The sequence below is a fragment of the Microtus ochrogaster genome, chromosome 6 (genome assembly GCF_000317375.1).
Source record: "Microtus ochrogaster isolate Prairie Vole_2 chromosome 6, MicOch1.0, whole genome shotgun sequence".
Taxonomy (NCBI): Eukaryota; Metazoa; Chordata; class Mammalia; order Rodentia; family Cricetidae; genus Microtus; species Microtus ochrogaster.
The window spans coordinates 6953974-6965385 of NC_022013.1; the positions used below are offsets into that span (position 1 = coordinate 6953974).

The 11412-nt window shown below is 39.2% G+C and overlaps 1 protein-coding gene and 1 pseudogene across 3 annotated transcripts in view; both read left to right on the top strand.

Moving 5' to 3' along the window:
• Dpp10 (dipeptidyl peptidase like 10) overlaps positions 1-11412 on the top strand; it is a 1582239-nt gene that overhangs the window by 1064664 nt on the left and 506163 nt on the right. The window lies entirely within an intron of this gene.
• Positions 6121-7080, top strand: LOC101999857 (annotated as a pseudogene).

Here is an 11412-nt window from a genome sequence, read left to right on the forward strand (position 1 = left end):
TACCCTTTTTCCAATTATTGCTTATTGACTTCACTTGTGGTACTGGGTAATACACACACACACACACACACACACACACACACACACACACACACACACGTAATATAATAAAAAAAAAACATAACCAAAACAAAAAAAAAAAATCCAGCAGCACGCAAGAGAAGCCCTTTTTGAGCTGTTGGTGAGGGTTGTCCAAGATTCTTTTCTAACATCACAGCTTACTGCTATTGCCTTTGATGCCCCTCAGAGATGGAAGGTAAGTCCCTATTGTTAAAGACATCATAACTGTTGGACAAATGACTCAGAAGATTCAAGTTGGGTTAGACCTGAAAGCCTCTTCCTTGAGGACTAACTTTCTTGGTACTAGAAGGCCCAGCGCAAGCTTCCAAAGGAGGCAAGCAACACCAAAAGTCCTAACTAGCTATGGAATTTATGAATAACAACATCCAGCATGACAAAATAACCTTAGGATTGTTCAGACTCTGGCAGTGACCAACAGCTCTCTAACTGGACTTATGACCAGGTCAACAATAGGGAATTCACGCTGGATACTGAAAGCCTAATCAACACTCAGGGAAAATGAAATCATGGATTTCAGGAGAGACCCTTCCAATTTCCATTTTATTAAACCAGCATCATCCCTAACTAAATTTTAAAAGTTATCCTTCTATGTCCACAGATAAGTCTACTTCTCACCACTCATTAAGATAACTTCTCTTAGAAAGGGATGGAAACTATTGTAAAAAAAAATCATAACCAATCAAAGAACAGACTTATGGAGCCCAATCCTAAGGTGTGCATCTACAAACTGACTCCTGCACTTAAAGCCCAAAGATCATTACAGTAGAGGGAGCAGAACAATTGTAATAACCAGGGGAGCAGGAATTTTGCTCTAACTCCAGCAATATCCCCCCTCCTCTTCCATGGACTTCCCTGAGCAATCAGGGGAAGAAGCTGAGGGACACCTGCAATCTAGACCCTCTCTCCACATGATGTCTGCCTATGGGTGTGTGTACCCACTTCTGTTTGCTGCTGGAGGAAGCCTCTCTGGTGATTAATGTATAAGGTGCCAATCTGTGAATAAAACAGAATATCATTAGGACTCATTTTATTTATTTATATATTTTAAGACCAGTCATGTTTGGTTCTACCCTCTGCTTCTGACTTTCTAGTCTTCAGTTTCTGGCCATCAAAGCAGTAACAGGTAAAATTTCCTTCTAGTGGAGTGGACCCTTAAATCAGAGATTTGCTGCCACTCTCCCACATTCTGTGCCAGCATTGCCTCAGCACATCTTACAGAAAGGTCAGATTGTAGGTGGAAGGTTTTGTAGCAGGGTTTGTATCCTTCCTTCCACCTCCTTCCTCCTGATTGTTCCTTCTCCCGTCCTCTCCTACCCTCCCTCAGTCTACCTGCAGGATTTATTCTATTTTCCCTTCCCAGGAAGATCCATGTATCTTCCCTAGATACCTCCTCTTTACCGAATCTCTCTGGGTCTGTGGGTTGTAGCTTGATTATCATTAACTTAAGAAACAACATCCACTTTTAGGTGAGTATGTACCATATTTGTCTTTCTGGGTCTGGGTTATGTCACTCATGATGTTTTCTAGTTTCATCCATTTCCTTTCAAATTTCATGATGTCATTTTTTTAACTGCTGAATAATGTTCCATTTTGAACATGTTCCATATTTTCTTTATCCATTTTTGGTTGGGGGACTTGTAGATTGTTTCCAGTTTCTGACAATTATGAATAAAGCTACTATGAACATAGTTGAGAAAATGCCTTTGTGGTAGGATGGAGAGTCCTTTGGGCGTATGCACAAGAGTGGTATTGATGGATTTTTTGGTAGATGTATTCTCAATTTTCTGAGGAACAGCCATATTGATTTCTATAATAGCTGTACAAGGTTGCACTCACTCCAGCAGTGGAGGAGCATTCCCCTTGCTTCATATCCTTACCAGCATGAGCTGTCATTTCTTAACTATTCTAACAGGTATAAGATAGAATCTCAATGTAGTTTTGATTTACATTTCTCTGATGGCTAAGGATGTTGAGCATTCTTTAAGTATTTCTCAAGCATGTTAGATTCCTCTGTTGAGAATTCTGTTTAGTTCTCTACCCAGTTTTAAAATTGTATTATTTTTTAAATATCGAGTTTATTGTGTTCTTTATATGTTTTACATATTAGATTTCCATTGGATGTAAAGTAGGTAAAAATATTTTTTTCCATTCTGCAGGCTGTCTCTGTCCAATTGACTGTGTTGTTTACCTTACAGAAGCTTTTAAGTTTCATGAGGTCCTGTTTGTCAATTGCTGATCTTTAGTGCGTATGCTGTTAGAGAATTGTTCAGGGAGTAGTCTTCTGCACAAATGCTTACAAGGATTTTCCCCATTTTTTTTCTATCAGGTTCAGTGTGTCTGGTTTTATGGTGAGGTCTTTCATCCACTTGGACTTGAAATTTGTTCAGGTGATAATTAAGGATCTGTTTGCTTTCTTCTACATGCAGTCATCCAGTTCTACCAGCACCATTGTTGCAGATGCTGTTCTTATATTTCAGTGTGTATTTCTGGGATCATTATCAAAAATCAGGTGTTCATAAGTGTGTGGATTTATGCCTGGGCACTCAATTTGATTCTATTGATCAATACATCTGTTTTTATGCCAATACCATTTTTTATTATGGTAGCTTTGTAGTTCAACATGAAATTCGGGATAGTACTTTTTTAATCAGTTCTTTTGCTGTTTAGAATTGTTTTGACTATGTTGATTGTTTTGTTTTTCATATGAAGTTAAAACTTTTTTTTAAGGTCTGTAAATAATTGTGTTGGCATTTTAACTGGGATTGCATAGAAATTATAAATTGAATTTAGTATTATGACCACGTTTACTATGTTAATATTACTAATCCATGCTCATGGGAGATTTTTCCATCTTTGATATCTTCTATTTGTTTTTTTCAAAGACTTGAATATTTTATAATACAAGTCTTTCATTTTCTTGGTTAGACTCACACCAAGATATTTTTATATAGTTTGAGGCTATTGTGAAAGGTATTGATTCTATGATACCTTTCTCACTCTAGCTGGGATTCCTCTTTTTCCTGTAGTCCTATTAATTTTATGTTTAGTATTTTAATATAATATCCCAAATTTCGCTGGTAGTTTGTGTCAGGCAGTTTTTAGATATAACATTTTCTTTGCTCAGTGTATATATTTGATGTGGGAGTTATTTCTTTCTAATCTGTTGCTTTCATTGGTTGATTAATAAAGAAACTGCCTTGGCCCATTTGATAGGCAAACCCTTAGGTGGGCAGAGTAGACAGAACAGAATTCTGGGAGAAAGAAGCTGAGTCAGGTAGTCATCATGATTCTCCCACTCCAGACAGATGCAGGTTAAGATCTTTCCTGGTAAGCCAGCTCGTGGTGCTACACAGAATATTAGAAATGGGTTAGATCAGTATGTAAGAGCTAGCCAATAAGAGGCTGGAACTAATGGGCCAAGTAGTGCTTAAAAGAATACAGTTTCCATGTAATTATTTCGGGTAAAGCTAGCCGCGTGGCGGGAAGCAGCCCCACCACCCATACTAAACATATATTTCTTCTATTATATATTCAACGCCTGAGATATTCTCTTCCATCTCTTGATTCTGTTCATGAAGCTTGCCTCTGTAGCTCCTGTTAGCATTTCTACATTTTTTTTTTATTTCCAGGATTCCCTTAGTTTGTGCTTTCTCTTTTATTTGTATGTCTATTTTCAGATCTTGAACAGTTTTCTTTCTTTTCTTTAATTGTTTGTGTTTTTCTAAATATCTATAAAACTTTTATTCATTCCTCTTCAAGGATCTCTATCATATTCTTATAGTAGATTTTAAGGTCCTCTGCTTGTACTTCAGCTACCGTTTAAATATTCAGGACCTACCACAGTAGGATAGCTAGACTCCAGTGGAGAGATATTGCACTGTCTGTTACTGATTATGTTCTTCTGCTGGCATCTAGGCATTTGGGTTTGAGGAGATTATAGGTCTAGGTGCTGATTTCAGGGTTTGTCTTGGTTGAGTGTGAGTTTTGTTCCTTGGCTTCTGACTCCTTTTTGAATTTTCAGAGAGTGTGATGGCTGAATATTGTCATTTTCTGGACTTCTCAGCTGGTGTGTTCATGGGGAAAAACTTGCTGGTTTTGGAGGCTAGGGGAAAAGGAGACATGGGAAAGATAGTCTTAGGGATCTATCTATGTACAAGGGCCAGGAGGAAAGCTCCCTATTGTTTCTTGTTGCAAAATGCTAGGGAATTTTGTCTGATATAATAGAGTGGAGAAGGTCCACGGGCAGCTACTTGGTCTCCTGGCCAGTGTGGCTTGTGGTTGAGCAGGGTGTGTCTGCCAAGGTTGGGGGATGGGACACAATGATGAGGTTGGAAGGGAAGGGCAATGGGTAATGCTTTGTGGGAGCCACAGTCCCTGGGAATTGGGTCTGGGACAACAGAGAGTGGGAAAGGTCTTCAGGCAGCCTGGTTTGCACACAGTTAAACTGTAACTTTTCATAAACAATTTACATATTGGCTATAAGAAGTTGGAAGGGAAACTAGAAGAGTTAATGAGGTTGTGGAAAGGTGGATGGTCTTCTTTATTGCATTTGAAGAGCTTGTTTGATGGTTCTATCAAGATAGCACAACTAAGGTCAGCCAGTGACTCAAACAGTAAAGCCAATTGCCCCTGAGTCTGATGATCTGAGTTATTTCCATGGAATACACAAGGTGAAGGTCAGGACTGACTCCAGCAAGCTGTTCTCTGACCTCCACATACAAAATATGGCAATACATTCTTACATATATGCAGCACACACACTCACGCACACACAGACACATATACTCACTGGCTCCCTCTCACATATACACACACTAAACACACACATAGACACACACACACACACACACACCTCACACACTTTTGACAGGAATGTAAAATGATCTTGACACCTAGAAAACTGAGAATTTCCTCGCAAGTCAAATAATTTCTTACCACATTGTCCAGAATTTCTATCCTGAAGTATTTTTTTCTACCTCATAAAGTAAATGCACATACAAAGACTTGTACAAGCATATACACTCAATGATACTTGTCATAACTTCAAAGTAGAAAGCAGGAAAACAACCTAGTACATCATTTTGTGGTATACTCCTCTTTAACAATGTAAGATTCCTCGGAGTTGATACATGGAGTGGGCCTGGAGAGATGGCTCATTGGTTAAAAGCATATACTGTTCTTGCTCTTGCAGAGGACCTGGATTGTATTTTCAAAACCCACACTGTCAGGAGGCTGGGATCACAACTGCCTAAAACTCCAGCTCTGAGGGATCCACCAATGCCCTCTTCTTGCTTCTGAGTACTCATGTACACATAAACACACATGTACATATGATTTAAAATAAAGTAAATCTTTAATAAAGCAATGTGGATGGACTCAAGCATGATGCAGAATGTAAGAAGTCACGCTTAATAGGTGCCTTTGCTTAATGAGTTAATCTATGCTAAATGTCATTTTTAATGGAAAGGTATAGAGAGCATTGGAGAAAAACCAGTGTTTGCTTGAGGCTACATGTAAGAGCGATTGTAAATTAATGTCAGACATTATTAGCAGTGACGGAATGTTTGAAAGTTGGTTGTGATGCTACGAATTGTTAGATGTTAATTGTCAAAGTGACTACCAGGCATGCAGGAATGCTGTTTTCTGTCACAAGCACAGTGTAGACCAGAAGCGGTGGTACACAACTATGTCAGGACCTAGACACAGGAGGATCAGAAGTCCAAGGTCATCTTCTATGACTTAGGAAGTTTGAGACCAACCTTGCATACTTGAAATCTTGCTTAAAGATAAATAAATATATGTATAAATTGATAGAGAGATAGATACTTGACTTTGTGGTTGCTTGGCCAGCAGTGTATTCACTCAAGTTTCTCAAAGTCTACAATTAGTAGATCATTCTTTATGATATATAAGTTATTACTCTAAATTTGCCATTGAAATTTCAAAAGGCTTCTTTTAGGATTTGTGCAAAAAGATGATTTGAGTCCAAGAAAATAAGTCATATAACCAGAATTATTTTTTTGCCTGCTGCCAAACTGCATGCCTATGCCAAGGGTTTCCACCACCATCAGAGCCTGGATCATCATTCCTCTTTGCCTGGACTGGAGAGTCTTGGAAGTCTCCCAGCCAGCTGAAGATACTGGGGAGAAGGAAGCAGAGATAAATGTGGCAGAGCAGCCTGGGGTACCAGTGCATGCCAACCTCATCCAGGTACAAATGGTAGAGTTTGAGGACAGTGCCAAGGGCTGACAACCCCTGACAGAACCATCATTGCAAGCACAATGTGTGTGTGCATGTGTGAGTGTGTGTGTGTGTGTGTGTGTGTGTGTGTGTATGTGGGGGGGAGGGAGGGAGAGAGAGAGAGAGAGAGAGCCCTGTGCGTGCACTTTATGATCCCACCAGTTGCCCTGTTCTCACTGATGAGTTTGAGATGTGTGGCAATGGCAAACCTCTAGACGTCTCCTGCCACTTCTTTGCTACAAAGTGCACTCTGGAGGGCACCAAGAAGGGCCACAAGCTCTACATGCACTACGTTGGGCTATGCAAATATATCCCCACTGCTTGTTTCTATGCTGACAGGGTTCCCCTAGTGCATTCGTGACTGACTCCTGGTCAACTTGTACGAGAAAGATGAGGGCAACAGCCTCCTCAATGAGAAGCAGAAGCTATATGTGAAGAAAGTCTATGAAAATGAGAGGCATCAGGAGTCCAGAGACATCTGTCCTATGGAACTGCTGGCCCAAGAATTTGAGAAGAATTACAACACAAACATCTTCTCATGCACTAGCACTTTTGCCAGATGGACTAGCACCCCATTGATCGGCACCTGTCCCACCCTGAGCTAACCCCACTGCATGCTCTCCTCATCCCCATGGAACACTGTAGCATAAGCTTCTTCTAAACCAATGACCTCCACAACAATGAGTACTTTGCCCGGGATGAATAGGCCAGCTAGAGGGAATCAAGGAGCAGGACATTGACAAGGATTTGCTGATCTAAGTTCACTCTTTCTGCAGCCAAAGCTTTTCAGTCTCTGATGTTCTTCTTTCCATCCCCCCCCTCCTTGTTTAAAATCTTTAGATGATTGGCTCTTCTGCTTGGGGATACGGTGCTAATGTAGATTAAACTGAACAAATTAACAGCATTTTAAAAAAGAGGGGGTATAATCCAACTCATGGCATTTTCCAATTCAACTCCAATCTGACGCTAGGGCCTATTTATGGCCCCCTCATTGTCCCTTGTACTATCCAGTGTCTCACTGACTGTGTTGGAGATGGAGGTGTGCAAACTTCCCTTACACAAGAATATTTATATTTTTTCTTTTATTTTTCCCCACTTGACTTTAACAGATACCTACTCAGACACTGTATTTTTTTGGTTTTGTTTTGTTTTGTTTTTCTTCTGGCTGTGAGCTACCTGAGGTTTTCTATTAGTGGTTTAGGGTTAAGCAAAGGGAAGCTAAAGACATAAATACAAAATGTGGGCAAGGGCTCTCTGAGAGACTTAAGGACTGTTCAGTCAGAACCTGGATAGCAAGACTTGGTAGCATAGGTCAATAGCTGAGAGAATATTCCACAGCTCTTATGAACATGTGCAGATTTCCAGCAACTGCTATGCCCAGAACTTGCTTATCTTCTTCACGCTTCAGTTTTTTTTCCACGTTTCATCCTTGGTTCAAATTTTGGCAAGCTACAACCATGGGTGAACCACAACAGCTGTGGGATTCTTCCAGATCTCTCCATAGGGACTCCAGGCACTGGGATACTGTTCAGTCAAGGGAAGTCAGATCTCACAGGCTGATCACTTGTTCACCTCCAAGCATTTCACAAAAAGCTTCTCATTAATCATGCGAGGTCTCACAGTGACCTGAAGAGTTTGACAGATCTTATACAATAATAAGTAATTACCTGGGAAACAAAAGACTTAAAAGTCATGGTCATTTGTTTATTTTAAACAGGTGAATTTAAAAGAAATATTTTTTTTAGCTCGGTGTCATTTTTTATTGGAATATTATGAAAAATGTTGGCTAATTTTACAAACAGCTAATATTTATTTCTGTCTATGATAAGTGTAGAAAACAATAATTATAGCAAGGTACAGTGTACACACTTGTGTTATCAGTACTTGGGAGGCTGAGGCAGGAGGACTGATAATTTGAATTTGTGGGTATGCTGGTCTACATAGCAAAACTGTTTTACACACACACACACACACACACAAGTTCACACACCGTAAAAAAAATCAATGACAAAACAATCAAAAATTATGTTAATAATGCTAATATCCAGTTTATGTGTTTCCTCAATATTGTGGTACACAATGTTCCAACACTCAATTGAAAGATCACTTGTTTATCTTGCATGCCACTTTCTAAACGTGTTAAAATGTCTTCTGCTATTAGGTGGCAGTAATAACATTTCCCCTTTAAAAGATCAAGCCAATTTCCCTTTCATTTCACTTGTCAGTTATATATAAGTGTGTTGTAGGAGCTGCAGGTTGCATTCCGTCACCCAGCTCCCGCCACTGGCTAGCTTTACCCAAAATAACAATACACAAACTGTATTCTTTTTTTTTAATATTTATTTATTTATTTATTTATTTATTATGTATACAATATTCTTTCTGCATGTATGCCTGAAGGCCAGAAGAGGGCACCAGACCTCATTACAGATGGTTATGAGCCACCATGTGGTTGCTGGGAATTGAACTCAGGACCTTTGGAAGAGCAGGCAATGCTCTTTACCTCTGAGCCATCTCTCCAGCCCAGCTGTATTCTTTTAAACACTGCTTGGCCCATTAGCTTACCGGCTAATTTTCATATCCAGATCAACCTATCTCTAATAATCTGTGTAACAACAGTCTTACCAGGAAAGATTCAGCATGTCTGACCTGGCGGCTTGCTTCATCGCGTCTGCCCTGGAGAGGGGAGCATGGCCTCTGAGCTCACTTCCTCTTCCTCCCATCATTCTGTTCTGTTTACTCCTCCCACCTATGTTTTAACCTATGAGGGCCAAGCAGTTTCTTTATTTTTTAACCAATGACCTTCCTCCATCATAAGTGTGTATATTAATGACAAACAGTGTGCCCTGCCTCTTTCATTGTGCCTGGCAGGGTCTTTCCAAATGTTTTTCTCTTCCATCTTTTTCCTTCTACTTTAAAAATGTAATGCTTTGTTTCCTAATGAGTTTGCTTTCAATTTCTATCTCTTATCTTGCATTGAAATGCTTTTGTCTCTAAATATTTACATACTACTCTTATCTATTAGCCTATAATGTTTATATTTGCTTCAAAATACAGTACAAATATTAAAATTCAGGAGTCCTGTGAAGGAATTTAGAAAATAGTCTTCTTACATAAGGTGTTGCTAAAATAAATTAGAAATCACAACAGTTTTCATGGTCACCATTGCATCAACTTTCTAATACATAATTAGATTAATGTGGCCTTCACTTTGTAATTTTTTTGCTTCATTTTGATTTAATTATATGTAAATTGTAAGATTTTCACATTTCATATATAAAAATTTTTATTGAAGTGAAAATATACATGAAAAATTCTATTCTACTCCATTGTGAATAACAGCTAATCAATATTCAAATAAGTTGGAAATTAAGAGGAAAGTGTGTATTCTTACCATGGGCAAAGCACATGAACTTCACAGAGTTTCTGTATTGTCTGGAAAGAAAAACGGGCTGTCTGAGGATGACCTTGGATTCTGCTGCCTCTACCTCCTAAATGATTGGATTACATACTCGAACCATTTTGTTAGGTTTATTCAGTCGTGGGAAAAGACTCAAGGCTTTTTGTGCATTAGGGACATGTTCTACCAGGGAGCTCTTTCCCCAGCTCTGATTAAGCACTTCGATAGGACAATCTTATTTCATTGACTCAGCAAGAAGAATATTTTGTGGCAACTTGGAAAAATCTCAAGGACTAAACTATCACTTTATGTTTGTTATTGTTTTCTTTATTTGGAGAGCTGGGGTTCCTAGTGCTTGATAGGCAAGCACTCTTCTTTTGAGGTTTCCCCGTATGCTGTCCACGGAAGAGCTGAACACTCATCTTCAATGAGCTTTTTAGGGAGTTCCTGGCATGAAGTTTCTGATTGCTGTCTACACAGGCAGTTTCTTAGAAGAGTGATGTCTGCTTGCTGGAAGCACTGAAGACAATTCCTGGGAATATAGAATATTCCTTGCATTGTAAATGGCTTGAGTTTGTAGCATATGGTTTACAGCCATTATTTCTTCGGTGAAGGGTTTGTTTTCTCCCTCTTAACTCTGGCTTTCCTGTCTTACATATGTATGTTGATTTTTGTTCAATTCACTATTTCACTAATATTATAATTAGCCATAGACAACACAGTATTTTAAAGAGTTTTTTATAAATGTCAAAGCATAATTACCTGGGCACCTGCTTTGAACATCCTGTGTGGATAGAGCTTTGTTTTAAAAGGAAAAGTGACTGCAGCCTGTTGAGTCAAACCAGTAATAGCAATACCAGAGAGACTGAGGTGGGAGAATCTTAAGTTCTAGTACAGTCTTGGATATAGTGTGAGCCCTTGTGTCCAAAGAAGGAAATAGGGAGAGAGGAGAAAGTATGGGTGGGAGTGGGAGAGATAGCGAGGGAAAGGAAAAAAGAAGAAAAGAAGTGCCAGGCATGCTGATACATGTGTTTGATTCCAGCACTTAAGAGGCACAGGCAGGCAAAAGCTGTGAGGTTGAAGCTCAGCTGTTCTCCACAGGGAGTTCAGGCCAGCCAGAGTTACATAGTAAGAGCCCATCACTATCTGAAACTCCATCCTAACTGTGACTTTATCATTCCTTATCCATGTCACTCCCTTCATTTTGCCTATAACAAATACTCTACTTACTATCAAAGTGTAAGTGTGTGTGTGTCATGAAACATACATGTATGTGTACATAATTTTACTTTTTGTTTCTCGATATGTTATGATAAAGTTCTAACTGATAAACTTTTAGCTACTGGGATGTAGTCCCAATAGTGTTTTCCAATGCTGTGGGCATTCTCATGATGGCTAATTAGAAACAAGACTATATCCAATAACTGGATTGCGAAATTCTTAAAAACATCAATATTTGTCCCAGTGAAGTGAGTTGACGAAGTTCCAGCCCAGCACAGGTTGTCCCCACACTGAGAATTCCCCCTGGGGTGCCCAAATAGACAAGGGTTTCTTTCTGTTTCTGAAGTGCTGTGACTTCTACAATCCACACAGTTACTCGTATACAGAAAAAAACTTCAAAGATTATTGTTTTTTTTTTTTATTAAGAAAGAAAAAAAAAATTTCCGCCTCCTCCCAGCCTCCCACTCCTC